Source organism: Tamandua tetradactyla, chromosome 3, assembly GCF_023851605.1.
Source record: "Tamandua tetradactyla isolate mTamTet1 chromosome 3, mTamTet1.pri, whole genome shotgun sequence".
Lineage (NCBI taxonomy): Eukaryota > Metazoa > Chordata > Mammalia > Pilosa > Myrmecophagidae > Tamandua > Tamandua tetradactyla.
This window is the reverse complement of record NC_135329.1, coordinates 83506773-83523496: the sequence shown is the minus strand read 5'-3', so window position 1 is coordinate 83523496 and position 16724 is coordinate 83506773. Positions and strand designations below refer to the sequence as shown.

Below are 16724 nucleotides of genomic sequence, written 5' to 3'. Positions count from 1 at the left end.
CATGTAACTTGCATGTGCCTTCAGGACCTGCTCTGGCTCTATCTCATATATACCATTTCCATTTTACAATAGAGTGCTGCTGTGCACGCCCAACTTTATAGCTTGATGGGTCAGACAACAGCCAGCTCATGATAGGCAACTAGGGTCTCATGGTAACTTGGTGGCCCAAGGTTAAGTGTTCAGTCTCCACTAAGGCCCAGTAGCAGGCCAAAAGCTGTTTCTCAAAAGGAGACTAGTTATCTGCAGCACTAAGGCTTTGCTCCAAAATCCTAAGGGTCTGCATTGTGATTCTCCTATAGGGGCCTGCCAAAGGCTCCAGACAGCATCTCTATTTGCCACTGACACTTCCAGCACCATTGGATCTGCTGGATCATATGGCCCAAGTGGCAGAGCAGTTTGTATACAGCCTGGGCCTGTCGCAGAGCCTCCTCTTGTTCAGGCCCCCACTCAAAATTAGCAGCTTTTCTGGTCACTTGATAAATGGGCCAGAGTAGCACACCCAAATGAGGAATATGTTGTCACCAAAATCCAAAAAAACCAACTAGGCATTGTGCCTCTTTTTTGGTCATAGGAGGGGCCAGGTGCAGCAACTTCTTCACCTTAGAAGGGATATATTGACATGCCCCACACCACTGGACACCTAGAAATTTCACTGAGGTAGAAGGCCCTTGTATTTTTTTGGATTTTTCTCCCATCCTCTGAAACACAAATGCCTTACCAGTAAGTCTAGGGTAGTTGCTACTTCTTGCTGTTAGGTCCAATCAAGATGATATCATCAATATAATGGACCAGTGTAATGTCTTGTGGGAGGGAGAAATGATCAAGTTCCCTGCGGACAAGATTATGACATAGCCTTACCAGTAAGTCTAGAATAGTTGCTATTTCTTGCTCACTAGGTCCTATCAACATGATATCATGAATATAATGGACAAGTATGATGTTTCATGGAAGGGAGAAGATTATGACGTAGGGCTGGAGAGTTAATATACCCCTGAGGTAGGACAGTGAAAGTATATTGCTGACATTGCCAGCTGAAAGCAAACTGTTTCTGGTGGTCCTTACTAATAGCTATTGAGAAAAAAGCATTTGCCAGATCAATAGCTGCATACCAGGTACCAGGGGATGTACTGATGTATTGATTTGCTCAAGCAATGATACCACATCTGGAACAGCAGCTACAATTGGAGTTACCACCTGGCTGAGCGTACAATAATCCACTATCATCCTCCAAGACCCATCTGTTTTCTGTACAAGCCAAACAGGAGAATTGAATGGGGATGTGGTGGGAGTCACCACCCCTGCATCCTTCAACTCCTTAAGAGTGGCAGTAATCTCTGCAATCCCTCTAGGAATCTGGTATTGCTTCTGATTTACTATTTTGTTCAGTAGGGGCAGTTCTAGTGGCTTCCACTTGGCCTTTCCCACCATAATAGCCCTAACTGCATGAGTTAGAGAGCCAATGTGGGGATTCTGCCAGTTGCTCAGGATGTCTATACCAATTATACATTCTGGAACTGGGGAATAACTACAGAATGAGTCTGGGGGCCTGCTGGACCCACTCTGAGATGGACCTGAGCTAAAACTCCATTGAGCACCTGGCCTCCATAAGGTGGACCAGAGTGACGTTTTTGGGTCCCCTGGAATTAATGTCACTTCTGAATCAGTGTCTAATAATCCCCCAAATATCTGATCATTTCTTTTTCCCTAATGCACAGTTACCCTGGTAAAAGACCATTGGTCTCCTTGGGGAAGGCTTGGAGGAAGATTAACAGTACAAATTTGTGGCAATGTAACAGGGTTCTCCCCCAAAGGACCTGGCCTCCCCTTCATTCAAGGGGCTCTGGGTCTGTAAACTGTTTCAAGTCTGGAAATTGATTAAGGGGCCATGACTCAGGGATGATGGTGCTAGTCTCACAAATTTATTTCTCGCTGTTCTGGTAGAAGGTGCATTCTCTGGACATTCTTGGGGTGTAAGAGCAGGCTTTGCATGATAAATGCACTCTAACATTCCAATCTCTCTAAGCCTCTGGGTTCCCTCATCTACATTATACCAGGGCAGTTCTGGCATTTCAACCTCAGGTAATGTTGGCCACCTTTTGATCCATGTTTCAACCAACCGTCCAAACAAACTGTTAATACCTTTTCTAACCCCTCAAGCTGTAACACTGAATGCAGAATCTCTGCTTACTGGGCCCATATCAATAAACTCAGCCTGATCCAGCCTTATATTCCTCCCATCATTATCCCACACCCTTAAAATCCACTGCCACACATATTCCCCTGATTTCTGTCTATACAAATTGAAAACACACAGTTCTTTTGGAGTATAACATACCTCCTCATGTGTGATACTTTGTACCTCACTTTTAGGGGCCTGTTGGGACTTCAGTCTAGTTATAGGTCTGGAAGAAAGGAGGGGTGGTGGGGGTAGGTCATGAAAAGAATTAGAAATATCTTCCAAGCCATTTGCTTCAGGGCATTCATTTGCAGTTTCATCTGGTGAAACAGGATTAATCACTCTAGGGCTAATCCCTTCAGGAGGAGGTTGGGTGGCCAATTCCTCAAGGCAGGCTGGAGGTGGGGTTGTTATATCCTCAGGGTAGACTATTACAGGATTATCTAGAGAAGACTCAGCATGACCCAGAGTTTCAACCTCACCCCTGATGTCACCATCCCATTTTTCAGGGTCCCACTCCTTTCCAATCAATGCCCTCACTTTAACAGCAGGCACCATGCAACATTGAGATTTCAGTATATGTCGTAAAGTTGCTACTCTAATAATAAGATTCTTAGTCTGATTTTCAGAGATCTCAAGTCTACAGCTGGAGGAAATAAGATTTTCCTTCAGGATGCTCATAGAAACATCTACATCTGTCAGACGGTGCTTAAGCTTCTTGTTTGAAGGCTTAAGCCCATCCCTTTCACTCCTGAATGTAGCCAGTGTATCTAACAACAATCAGCCAACATCTCTATACCTCTTATTTCCACAAAACTCTGTAAAGGTGTCAAAAACATTATCCCTGAGAGCCTGTCTTCGTACAAGTGAAGCATTAAGAGAATCAAATGGTGATGTTTTGACTATCTCTTTTGACAACTCACTGCATGGATTGGGAGTGTCGTTCTGATAATGGGGACTAGAGTCCTTAGTGTTTTTGAATCCAGTCAGATTAGAAAACCATTCATAAAAACCCATTTTTAAGATTCTGTTTCTTAAGAACCACTCCTGGTACCAAGATGTATTAGTTAGGGTTCTTTAGAGAAACAGAATTAACAGGAAACATTCGCAAATATAAAATTTATAAAATTTATAAAAGTGTTTCACGTGACCACAAGAACACAGAGTCCAAACTTCGCAGGGCAGGCTGTGAAGCCGAAGATTCCAATGGAGGGTCTGGACAAACTCCACAGGAGAGGCTCACCAGCCAAAACAGGAAGAGCCTGTCTCTTCTGAATCCTTCTTAAAAGGCTCCAGTGATTAAGCATCACTTATTGCAGAGGACACTCCTCTTTGGCTAATTACAAATGGAATCAGCTGTTGATGTAGCTGACATGACCGTGATCTAATTCTATGAAATGTCCTCATTGCAACAGACAGGCCAGCATTTCCCAACCAAACAGGTACCACCACTTGGCCAAGTTGACACATGAACCTGACCATGACACCCCCATTTAGATATATCGTATAGATCATGGTCTAAATTTTCTGTCTATATTTCCAGTGGCAGCTTATTTTTTCCAAGTCTTTCTTAAGTTGTTTATATCTGCTTCAATTATATAATACCACTGGGACTTCACTTTCTCTGCTGTCCATCAAAGGAAATCTTCACTTCCTTGCACTGTTTAATTTCTAGCATTTCCTTTTAATTCTTTCTTAAAGTTTCCATCTCTCTATTTATATTGCCCACCTGTTCTTCTATGTTGTTTACTTTTTCCACTAGATCCCTTAACATATTAATTACACTTTCTTAATTCTTTCATAATTTTAGCATCCGTTTCATATATGAGTATGGCTGTGATGCTTACTTTGTTTCTTCAGAATATTTTTTCTTTGCTTTTTGGCATGCTCTGCAATTTTTTTGTTGAAAGCTGAACATGTTGCATTTTGTATTAGGAATTGAAGTAAAATACCTTTAATGTGAGGATTTATGTTAATATGGCTAGGAAACTGTCTATGTTTAATATTTGCTATAGCTATAAATGCCAGAGGCTTTAACATCCTGCAGTTTCTGTGATATTGTCTCTTGTTTTGACTTTGGGCTTTCCTAAATATTCATCTCAGCTAGACTGCATCTAGCAATCCTTTCATTTGTAATCCTCTGTTGTTATATTCCTTTCAGCTATAATCCTCTGTTGTCATATAGGTGCTTGGTTGGTGGGGTAGAAATGTGTAAGGGAGGGGAAGTGTTCTATAATCTTATAATTAAATGTCAGTATTTTATTGTGCATGTGCAACTTTCAGAAGGGCTTCTTCTCTGGTGGTATGGTTTATTTTCCCCATTTAGTGAGGGAGGAAAGCTAGAGGGAGCTGAAGGGGGAGAATTGCCCTCCTCCCACATAGAGAAAGGCTCTGAGAAAGTCTAGTGGGCCCTGGCCATGGAGATTGTCCTGGACACTAATTCTTTTTCCCTTTGCCCTATCAGAATCGGGAGAGGATATTTCTCAGATTTTCATCACGAGAAACTGGTGGGAGGTTCTTGAGATAAAACCTCTGAAAGTATTGGGATCTCCCTAGGATTGCAGTCTTCAGATGTTTCTCACTCTCCAGGTAGCCCCTGCTCAGCCTCCAGGAATTAATAAATTACCATTTCAATGTTCCTACCAGGTTATGACTCTGAGACTTCTCATCCTTTTTGGTTGTTGAACAGCTCTTGGCTGTGACCCACTGGATTTGTCCATCTCTCAAGATTTTGTGGTGATAGTTTACCTTGCAACCTCAGTGATCTGATGGGTATAAGAAAAGTCTTTGATTTTCAGTTAGCTAAGATTTCTTTTGGTGCACACACAAGAGTCCTACCCCCTGTCTCTTGTCCTCTAGAAACTGAGCCCATATGTCAAGTCCCAAATGGATTTTCATGAGGCTGGGAGCAAGCAAGGAAAAGCTCATTTCTCAGTAATTTTGTGTTAGTTATTTTCATGTTTCTAACTCTTGAAATACAATTTTAGAGATACGTTAGGAGAGGCCAGGTCAACTTTCTATACAGAATAGCTTTAGATTTAAAGAAAGATTGTGAAGATGGTACTGAAAATCTCCATAAACCCCATACCCAAGTTTTCCCTATTATTAGCATCTTATTTTAGTATAATACTTTGTCACAATTAGTGAACCAATAGTGTACATAATTGTTAACCAAAATTCATACTTTATTCAGATTTCTTTAGTTTTTATTTAATGTCTGTTTGTGTTCTAGGAGCCTATTCAGAAAACCACATTATATTTAGTCACCATGTTTCAAGTTACTCTTGGTTCTGGCTGTTTCTCAGACTAGACTTGTTTTGGATGACCTTGACAGTTCTGGGGAGTGCTGGCCAAATATTTTGTAGACTGTCTCCCAGTTGAAGTTAGTCTTATGTTTTCTTATAATCAGACTTTAGGAGTGAGTTTTGGGGAGGAAGACCACAGAGGTGAAATGCTGTTCTCATCACATCATGCCAAAGGTCAACATGACTTATCACTATTGATGTTGACCTTGATTACCTGACAGAGCTTGTGTATATCATATTTCTCCACTTTTCTACCACTCCATGCTGTACACTTTGGAAGGAAGTCATGATATCCAGCCCACACTTCAGGGGCAAGAACTTATGCTACCGTCCTTAAGGACAAAAGCCCAGTGCTTTCCATGCTTTATATTTCCCTGCTGCCAAAGGCAAGAAAATAAATTTTGTTGCACCATGACTTGAGGTTTATTTGTTACAACAGCACAGCCTAATCAATCCTGATTAATACACCAATTTTCCATCTGCCTGAATGGTTGTCCCAGGGGTAGCTCAAACTCAGCACATCTGAAACCAATTTTGTCAACCCCCCAGAAACTTTCAAACTTCCCTGTTTTTAATTAAATAAATCACTCTTATTCTAAATGCCAAGCCTCAGAAGCTTAACATCCCTTTAGCCCAAAGAAAAACAGTCCACATTTATTAAATTGACTTCATGAATAATACATTTTTCTCATTTATGTTCTACTTTAGCCAGAGTTGTTCATAGCAAGAAGCAATGGTAAATGACTGTGCCAAGTAAAGAAGAAAAGGACTGCTATTGCGTAGCTCATAAGACCATTGGAAAGGAGGGAGAGCCAGGTTTACAAGATAAACAGGAAATTAGGTGGCCTAGAAATGAGTGAACCAACCTAGTCACATCCCAAAATAGATGCCTCACTGAACAGCTGATGATGCTGATGCTGATGAGCTTTACAAACTTCCACTGTGACTGCAGCCCTAATGTCATCCTTTCTCCATACCGCATTGCCCTGGGGAGTTTCTCAGCTTTCTCAGATGGTATATCCCTCCTTCAAAACCCAAAGACCCAAGTGGGAAATTGGCCTGGCCAAGCCCATGCCAAGAGCCCACATGCAGAGGCTAGGTGCAGGTCTCTTATAAGCCCTACTGTGAACTTTCAACTGTGAGCCACACAGTTGAAAGTCTCTAAATTATAGAGAGGGTATATGGATTATGGGTAGCAAAAGAGCATGTCTGCTACATTCCCCATTGAACAATTGAATTCTTGAGGTTCAGAGGCTAACTGCCTTGCCCATGGCCATGTGGCTGATTTCAAACCCCCTTTTCATTTTGACCTATGCATTATTCCTAACATTCTCTCCTTTCTTTTGCCCTACTTGGAGCTGTCATTTTCTGTTACCTTACCTAATGCAATAGAATAGTTCATCAAACAACAGTGAATAGAATTAAATGCCATGGATGTGTTGAGGTTCTCCCATAGTCCTGGACTCACTCTCCATTTTTCTGTCTCTCACTTTACTCTCAGACATTCACAATTTCACTCTTTCTCAAAGTGTGATTCAGCGGTACAGTAAATTGAATTAGGTACCCCCAAAAAAGGCATGTCCTAAATCTGAATCTGCATTTCTGTAGGTATAATCCATTGTAAATAAGACCAACTGAATCAAGATGGGCCTGAATATGGATTACTGGAGTTCTTTATAAACAGAAGAAATTTAGATGCAGTTAGTTAGAGAAAATCACACAAAAAGAAGCCAGAAGTCAGTAGAAACCAGAAGAGCAGATACAGGGACAGAGAGATGGCTATGTGATCGGATGCAAGATACAAACCAAAGAACCCCAAGGATTCAGCACCAGGATACCAGACTCCAAGAGAAAGCATCATCTTGATGATGCCTTGATTTTAAACATCTAGCTTCCAAAACCGTGAACCAATAAATTCCTGTTTTTAAGCTAACCAGTGTGTGGTTTTTGTCATAGCACTATTGTCAAACCAAGACACCTGCTCTGCCCTAGTGGCCCCTGGAGATTTTCTTAGAAATGCAGATTCATAATTGACTCCTGTTCTAAATAGACTTTCTGGCAGGGGGGCCCCAGCCTTTGTTTGTATAGCAGCATCTCTGATGACTCTTACTGAAATTTGAGAACCTGGACATGGCTTGTAGCCATACCAGAAACACCCCTGTGCATACTTATGCCCTGAATTTTGACATCTCTATGCTTTTCCTGTGGCCTCAGTCTGTAATGCAAACAAAAATGTCTTGCATCTTCTTATCATACCCATCCTAGCAAATACACATTCTATGGCACTTCCTCTGAGAAGCCTATGTGGTGCTTGGGTGCAGGTATCTCTTCTCAATGCTGCCACCCTTGCACCCACCACATACTATGGGCAGATGGTCCTCCTGCTCCCCTGACTGCCTTTACTTTAACTAATTGTGCAGTGCAGTTCCATGATTATTTTTAAAATTTTTACTTTATTATCAAATGTACAATCTAACATTTCCCCTTTAAATCGTATTTGGATCTACATTTCAGTGCTGTTAATTATATTCACAACGTTGTGCTATCTTCACCACCATCCATTACCAAACATTTCCATCATTCCAAATAGGAACTTTGCATATTTTAAGCCTTAATTTCCTATTTCCTACCCCCACTTGGTCCCCCTAAATTCTAGCTTCTGACCCTATGAGTTTGTTTATTCTAATTGTTTCAAATCATACTTGTCCCTTATGAAGAAAACACCTTATCTGTCAGCATAGCCTTTCTACATATCAATTACTCAAAATGGTTTTGCTGAGTTGAATTGTCTTGAAGTAACTAGTCATAGAAATAAGAATCAGTGAGGAAAGGCCACCCTGCCAGAGAGATGCACTGTCTCTGTTTATTGACTTTATCTTTTCTCAAAAGGCAAAAATGGAGTTAAATCACAGAACTGTATTTCACAGTGGGCATGGAGCCTGTGCTGCTCTCAGATCCGTTTCCCATTTTATCAGAGAAATGAAATAGACACTCACAAACCACACTCATACATACACACCAGGAGGCAGAAAGGAAGGTTCTGGACATGTTGTCATTCCAGGGTTTGGACTGATGTATGTGAATCTATTTAGAGTTTATACTTGTCATGTGTCATGTCTGCTCCTCCTGTTCTATGAATAACCTGTCAGGCAGCACTTCTACATCAAAACCCAGACCCTAGAAGTGGCTCCCAGTTCCCTTCATGCTAGTCCTCAAAGGACAGAGAAGGCTTTGCACCTCCTCCTTGTCTGGAGCAGGCCCAAGGAGCCAAGCAGAGCAGAGCACCCAGCTCAGATCCTCATCAGAAACACACAGAATAATGTCCCAGCATGGGCTGAACCAAATGCTCCTATAGTCCGCATGGAAGAATGTGAGGGAGAAAAACTCTACTCAGTGTCAATTCCATGATGCCATTGTTTGCAATAAATACATGGGTATTTATTATCCACCAATACGTGGATAATAGTGACAAGGAGTTGCCTTTTGCATTGTCCCACATTAGTTTTATCTGAAAATCAGGCCTTCTCTCATGTCCTTCTGTTTCTTTCATCTCTTCCCTCCCTACCTGTTCCCACTCTTTTTCTGAAGCCACTTAATTTTAGTTTAATGTAATTTCAGGGAGCATGGATGTTTTTATTTGTCATTGTTTGGGAAGCAACCTCAGTTCCTTCATGATCCCTTGCTCAGCCTTTCCTGGGAAGAAGGCAGGAGAGATCCAGGGCTGAGGATTAGCCACAGATGGTTGTGATTGAGTTCAGGAGTCTCTTCCACGTGTGGCCCCTGGGAGCCCCGCCCTGCTTGTGCTAGCACCACTCCCAACCTCTCCATGTTTACATCTTTTCTAAAATGAAGATAATGACTTACATTTCATGGGGGATGACCAAATTAAACTATTGCATAAAACACTTAACAGACCTTACATTAATGCTATAATTCTTTTTAAAGGGTGCTCTGAGAAAAACATGAAAAAGACAAGAAGAGTTTTAAGTTGTCTAAAACTAAAATACGGTTTTAAAAGCTGGGTACTTTGTAATTCCATGTAAGAACTTAAGATTTAGAATTTATAAGGAGAGTACACTGAGGAGGATGAGGAAAAGGTTCTGACTCGGCTGTCAGCCTCCTCCAAGCAATTCTGCTTTATGCTCAGATAAGATCTCTGAGCCTTACTCAGCCCATGGCTGACTTGGGAGTTATGAATTCTTGATTTTAATCTGAGTAAATGTGCATGTACTAGGAGACCAAGGAGGTGACTTCTACTGAGAAATCCACTTTCTGATGCTTCTTTCCACTTTCACACACTTCTCCAGGTGTGCTCCAAATCTCTAGAGCTCTGTAGAAAGGGCTTTGTGGGCAGCAGATTGGGGCTAGCCACCCAGGTTCCCAGGAAAGAACCTCAGAAAATATTTTTATATGTCTTCCAAAAGCACCTTCAGTGGTTTTGGGGGTGATGTGGGTTGAGAGGAACATCAATGCCCAATACAATCATTAAAAATAGATCTACATTTGCAAATCTTGCCATATGAAAATTCAAACCAGAAAACAGATAAATGTGGGGTCCATTGCATGTGGTGCAAAATACCTTTTAATTGACTTCAGTAGGAGACTTGCAGAGTAAAGTCAATTTTAGTTCTTCTCCTCCCTGTACACATGAGCTGTGGGGCCTCAGTCCAAACTTAGCTTCCTGTGAAATGGGTATCCTAGCACACAACCCTCTTTCAGTGAGGATTTAGAATTATGATATAGGTTCAGGCTGCCTGGGGCTCAGAAACAATCAGTCCCCACACTATGAATCCTCCATGGTTTACCCACAGGGACTTCTCAAATCCCTGTAATCTGGAAAGGTTAAATAAAGGTTTTAGTTTTACAGCAATCAAATCTCTGGGGCAGATGTATTACTCAAGTGCTGGTAGGTTCAAGTGTACAGAGAAAACTGAAATGAAAGCTCCTTTTGAACTTTGTCCTCTATAGGACACTCAAATTCTCACATTCCTAGATGATTTTTTTTTTAAAGAAAAGATCTTGCCTGTTCTAAAAACTTCATCTGAAATACTTGGACTTCTGGTCCAGACAAGGTGGCATAGACTCTTTCTTCCCCTGTTCATTCTTTCTAATTTAAACTGTAAACCCTGGCAATAATGCAAGTGACAATGAAGAAGAATTCTGAAATGTGGTTAGAAGGAGAGCTTGTTGGAAGAACAGTGCAGCAGCAGGTTTCTGATGTCCCTCCCACCCAAAAGAAGAAGATGGACCAGAGCCAGTATCCCCCAGCCTCCACCTAGCAACAGAAGGTGGCCCAGGTGAGCCTGACTTCCTCTGGAGCTAATGACAGTCCTACTTATCCAGCAAGGAAGATAGATCCAGAGCCCCCATGACAACAGGCAGACAGGGAAGTGTTCTCCTTCCCTGTGAGTTCGATGACTCCCTTCTCTCACAAGAAACCAGCATCAGAAAAGGTGACCAGCTGCAGACTAGAGACTCTGAGGTCACAGCAAGCATACCAGCCCAGAAGATTCTTTCATCTTCTGGTCCCCAGAATACAGACCCTGAGGCTCACTCCCCCTAGTGAGTGGTACTGGGTAGGCATTGGAACCTGCAAGGGACTACCTACCACAGCAAGTAAGGGGGCCCAGAAAACCCTGCCCCTGTCCAGAAGTATCAGAGCAGGCATGGGGAACAAGAGGGTCATCCCAACAACCCCCCCCACCACCTAGAGACACCAGTCCCCCTATCTGAGATCCCTTTATGCCCCCTTAGGCAGCACCATCAGGGACCAGTGAGAACCCCAACAGCACCGGATAAAATGACACTACAGGGAATATAGTTAGAAGAACTGAAAGCAAGGATTTGAGTAGACATTTGCACATTGATGTTTATGGTGACACTATTCGTGTTATCTAATGGGCAGAGATGGTCCAAGAGTACATCAAGGAGCAGAAAGGTGAAGTTTGGTGTCTACATACAATGAAATATTGAACAGCTGCAGAAAGGAATGAAGTCATGATGCATGCAAGAGATGAATGAATCTTGAGGACATTCTGTTCAGCAAAATAAGTCAGAAACAAAAGGACAAATATTGTATGGTATCTGTTAGAATATTCTCATAAGAAAATTAGGGCCTAGATGGTAGGCTCTAACAGCAGTCACATTTATTCTTTAAGTCATATTTCTAAATTCTGAGATGCTATGCCTTATGTGTATAACCTGGTATTTACCTGGAATTTTGGATACGTATGTGACACTTAAAACTCAGAGTTTGAGTTCTGCAGCTAGGAATGTCAGCATTGCTACATACAGCAACTGTTAAAGAAGCCAAAAAAGAGCTCATACTTCAATTAGAGATAAGAACTGATCTGGTTGAGACTAACGTAAATCAGAATACAGGGTGATAAAATACAGATGACAAAGTCTGTATTTTAGAACTTCATCTACTGTATAAGACTAAAGGAAGAGAGGTTTATTTTGTCCAAAACTTAAATTTTCTGTAGCTTACAATCTAACTTAAACTGTCTGGCCAGTTCAGTTAAACAACCTAAACACATGGAGCCTAGAGTTGAGAATGAGTTGTTGTAATTTTGGATAGCTTAATGTAATACCCTGATACATTCCAGAGTATGTTGGGTAAATAATTAAAAAGTATGGCAAAGTCCCTTGAGGGACTGGAGAAAAAATATAGAACTATTAAACTTTCCCACCTGGGAAACTCCTGATATTCTCTCAAACCTTAGGGACTCCCAAGTTAGTAGGCCAAGTCCTCAATCTTGAAGCTTGTTCTTATGAAACATTTCTGTAATGGGGAAGCTAAGCATACCTATAATTATGACTAAGAGTCACTTCCAGAGAACTTCTTTTGTGGCTCAGATGTGGCTTTTCTCTGATTAAACCTAACTCTGCAAGTAAAATACTTACCCTCCCCTACTACATGGGATATGACTTCCAGGGGTGTAAGTTTCCCTGGCAATGTGGGACATGACTCCCGAGGATGAACCTGACCCTGGCATGGTGTGACTAACAATACTTACCTGATCAAAAATGGTAAAAGAAATGTAAGAAAATAAGGTATCAGTGGCTAAGAGATTTCAAGCAGAGTCAAGCACCTATTCTGGAGATTTTTCTGTTGGAAACTTCAGCTAGATATTGCTAATAGCCATGGTTTGCCAAGCTCCAACCAACAGTATTCTTGAAAACTCTAAAGAATACCTAGGGCTATATCTGAGGCTCTATAAAAGTTTCACTTACTAAGTTTATTTTTCAGAAACCTGAAACTTCCAGATTGTCCTTATGGTGGATAAGCCCTGAAATACAGATTTACCAGTTTTTCCAAGAACATCAACTAGTTACATTTCCCTACCCCATAATGTTGACACCTCTTTTCAGCATATATAAGTTAGATGGCAATTGCCCAAATATCCCTGAAGATTGGGAGAAGGATCAAGTTAGAGTTAGGGAGTTGTAACAGAAAAGATAGGGTTTAACAAATGATTGTGACTGTTGAATCATTACATTGATATTTCTCATTAGTCTCTAGTGTATGAAAGCAGCAAAAGAAAATACCTTATTTTGTAGAATTGTAACCCATATCAGTTACAATGAAGATATTGAAACAAATTAAGTACACCGCACCATTTCATATTCTAAAGATTATGAAAACTTAGGTATATCCATAATGTATATATGGGATCTGTATGCTGAAAATCACATGCTGATGAAGAAATCAAGGAAGACCTAAATAATGTAGAAAAATAATGTGTTCATGGTACCGGAGACTTAACACAATGAGGGTATCTGTTCTCTCCAGATGAATCTGTAGATTTAATGTGGTTCCTATCAAAATTTTAGCAAGGATTTTTGTAGACAAAGACACGCTTATCTATATTTATTTGGAAAGTTGCAGGTCTTAGAAAGCTATCCTGACCAATTAAGTGGAATCACTCTACACAATATTAAGTCTTACTGCATAGTTACATAATCAAGACAGTGTGCTATTGATGGTGGGAGAGACACATAAATCAATGCAACAGAATAAAAACCCCACAAATAGAGTCAAACACATAATGCTCCACTGATTATTGACAAGAAGTAGAAGCAATGCAATGGAGGCAAGTATAACCTTTCAACAAAGGGTATTAGGGCAATTGAACACCTACAAGCAAAAATATAAACCTTGACCTATACTGCACACCTTATACAAAAATTTAAATGTAAAGTTTAAAACTATATACTGTTAACAATATCTTAGGAAGCAATCTTCAGGATCTAGGCAGAATTTTTTTAGATTTGATGAAAGATAAATTTGATAAATTCTTCTTTTTTTTTTTTTTTTTTTTACATGTACAATCAGTAATTCTTAATAACATCACATAGTTGCATATTCATCATTTCTTAGTACATTTGCATCGATTTAGAAAAAGAAATAAAAAGACAACAGAATAAGAATTAAAACAATAATAGAAAGAAAAAAAAAACAAAAAAAACAAAAACAAAAAACCTATACCTCACATGCAGCTTCATTCAGTGTTTTAACATAATTGCATTACAATTGGGTAGTATTGTGCTGTCCATTTCTGAGTTTTTATATCCAGTCCCGTTGTACAGTCTGTATCCCTTCATCTCCAATTATCCCTTCTCTTTTTTTTTTTTTTAATTAACGGAAAAAAAGAAATTAACCCAACATTTAGAGATCATACCATTCTACACATGCAATCATTAATTCTTAACATCATCACATAGATGCATGATCATCATTTCTTAGTACATTTGCATTGGTTTAGAAGAACTAGCAACATAACCGAAAAAGATATAGAATGTTAATATAGAGAAAAAAATAAAAGTAATAATAGTAAAATCAAAACAAAACAAAACAAAACAAAACAAAAACCTATAGCTCAGATGCAGCTTCATTCAGTGTTTTAACATGATTACTTTACAATTAGGTATTATTGTGCTGTCCATTTTTGAGTTTTTGTATCTAGTCCTGTTGCACAGTCTGTATCCCTTCAGCTTCAATTACCCATTGTCTTACCCTGTTTCTAACTCCTGCTGGACTCTGTTACCAATGACATATTTCAAGTTTATTCTCGAATGTCCGTTCACATCAGTGGGACCATACAGTATTTGTCCTTTAGTTTTTGGCTGGATTCACTCAGCATAATATTCTCTAGGTCCATCCATGTTATTACATGGTTCATAAGTTTATCTTGTCTTAAAGCTGCATAATATTCCATCGTATGTATATACCACAGTTTGTTTAGCCACTCTTCTGTTGATGGAGATTTTGGCTGTTTTCATCTCTTTGCAATTGTAAATAATGCTGCTATAAACATTGGTGTGCAAATGTCCGTTTGTGTCTTTGCCCTTAATCCTTTGAGTAGATACCTAGCAATGGTATTGCTGGGTCGTATGGCAATTCTATATTCAGTTTTTTGAGGAACCGCCAAACTGCCTTCCACAGTGGTTGCACCCTTTGACATTCCCACCAACAGTGGATAAGTGTGCCTCTTTCTCCGCATCCTCTCCAGCACTTGTCATTTTCTGTTTTGTTGATAATGGCCATTCTGGTGGGTGTGAGATGATATCTCATTGTGGTTTTGATTTGCATTTCTCTAATGGCCAGGGACATTGAGCATCTCTTCATGTGCCTCTTGGCCATCCGTATTTCCTCTTCTGAGAGGTGTCTGTTCAAGTCTTTTTCCCATTTTGTAATTGGGTTGGCTGTCTTTTTGTTGTTGAGATGAACAATCTCTTTATAAATTCTGGATACTAGACCTTTATCTGATATATCATTTCCAAATATTGTCTCCCATTGTGAAGGCTGTCTTTCTACTTTCTTGATGAAGTTCTTTGATGCACAAAAGTGTTTAATTTTGAGGAGTTCCCATTTATTTATTTCCTTCTTCAGTGCTCTTGCTTTAGGTTTAAGGTCCATAAAACCGCCTCCAGTTGTAAGATCCATAAGATATCTCCCAACATTTTCCTCTAACTGTTTTATGGTCTTAGACCTAATGTTTAGATCTTTGATCCATTTTGAGTTAACTTTTGTATAGGGTGTGAGAGATGGGTCTTCTTTCATTCTTTTGCATATGGATATCCAGTTCTCTAGGCACCATTTATTGAAGAGACTGCTCTGTCCCAGGTGAGTTGGCTTGACTGCCTTATCAAAGATCAAATGTCCATAGATGAGAGGGTCTATATCTGAGCACTCTATTCGATTCCATTGGTCGATATATCTATCTTTATGCCAATACCATGCTGTTTTGACCACTGTGGCTTCATAATATGCCTTAAAGTCAGGCAGCGCGAGACCTCCAGCTTCGTTTTTTTTTCCTCAAGATGTTTTTAGCAATTCGGGGCACCCTGCCCTTCCAGATAAATTTGCTTATTGGTTTTTCTATTTCTGAAAAATAAGTTGTTGGGATTTTGATTGGTATTGCATTGAATCTGTAAATCAATTTAGGTAGGATTGACATCTTAACTATATTTAGTCTTCCAATCCATGAACACGGTATGCCCTTCCATCTATTTAGGTCTTCTGTGATTTCTTTTAGCAGTTTTTTGTAGTTTTCTTTATATAGGTTTTTTGTCTCTTTAGTTAAATTTATTCCTAGGTATTTTATTCTTTTAGTTGCAATTGTAAATGGGATTCGTTTCTTGATTTCCCCCTCAGCTTGTTCATTACTAGTGTATAGAAATGCTACAGATTTTTGAATGTTGATCTTGTAACCTGCTACTTTGCTGTACTCATTTATTAGCTCTAGTAGTTTTGTTGTGGATTTTTCCGGGTTTTCGACGTATAGTATCATATCGTCTGCAAACAGTGATAGTTTTACTTCTTCCTTTCCAATTTTGATGCCTTGTATTTCTTTTTCTTGTCTAATTGCTCTGGCTAGAACCTCCAACACAATGTTGAATAATAGTGGTGATAGTGGACATCCTTGTCTTGTTCCTGATCTTAGGGGGAACGTTTTCAATTTTTCCCCATTGAGGATGATATTAGCTGTGGGTTTTTCATATATTCCCTCTATCATTTTAAGGAAGTTCCCTTGTATTCCTATCTTTTGAAGTGTTTTCAACAGGAAAGGATGTTGAATCTTGTCGAATGCCTTCTCTGCATCAATTGAGATGATCATGTGATTTTTCTGCTTTGATTTGTTGATATGGTGTATTACATTAATTGATTTTCTTATGTTGAACCATCCTTGCATACCTGGGATGAATCCTACTTGGTCATGATATATAATTCTTTTAAT

The 16724-nt window shown here is 39.8% G+C and overlaps 1 long non-coding RNA gene across 3 annotated transcripts in view; it reads left to right on the top strand.

The window, feature by feature from the left end:
- LOC143676199 (uncharacterized) overlaps positions 1-7380 on the top strand; it is an 85127-nt gene extending 77747 nt beyond the window's left edge. For 2 of the 3 annotated variants that reach the window (XR_013171907.1, XR_013171905.1), the window contains one exon: positions 7090-7380. This is a non-coding gene — a long non-coding RNA (uncharacterized LOC143676199). Of the gene's footprint in view, positions 1-6189; positions 6486-7089 lie in introns of those variants that run through there. The other variant, XR_013171906.1, reaches the window with a different exon arrangement.
- The last annotated feature ends 9344 nt before the right edge of the window (positions 7381-16724 follow it).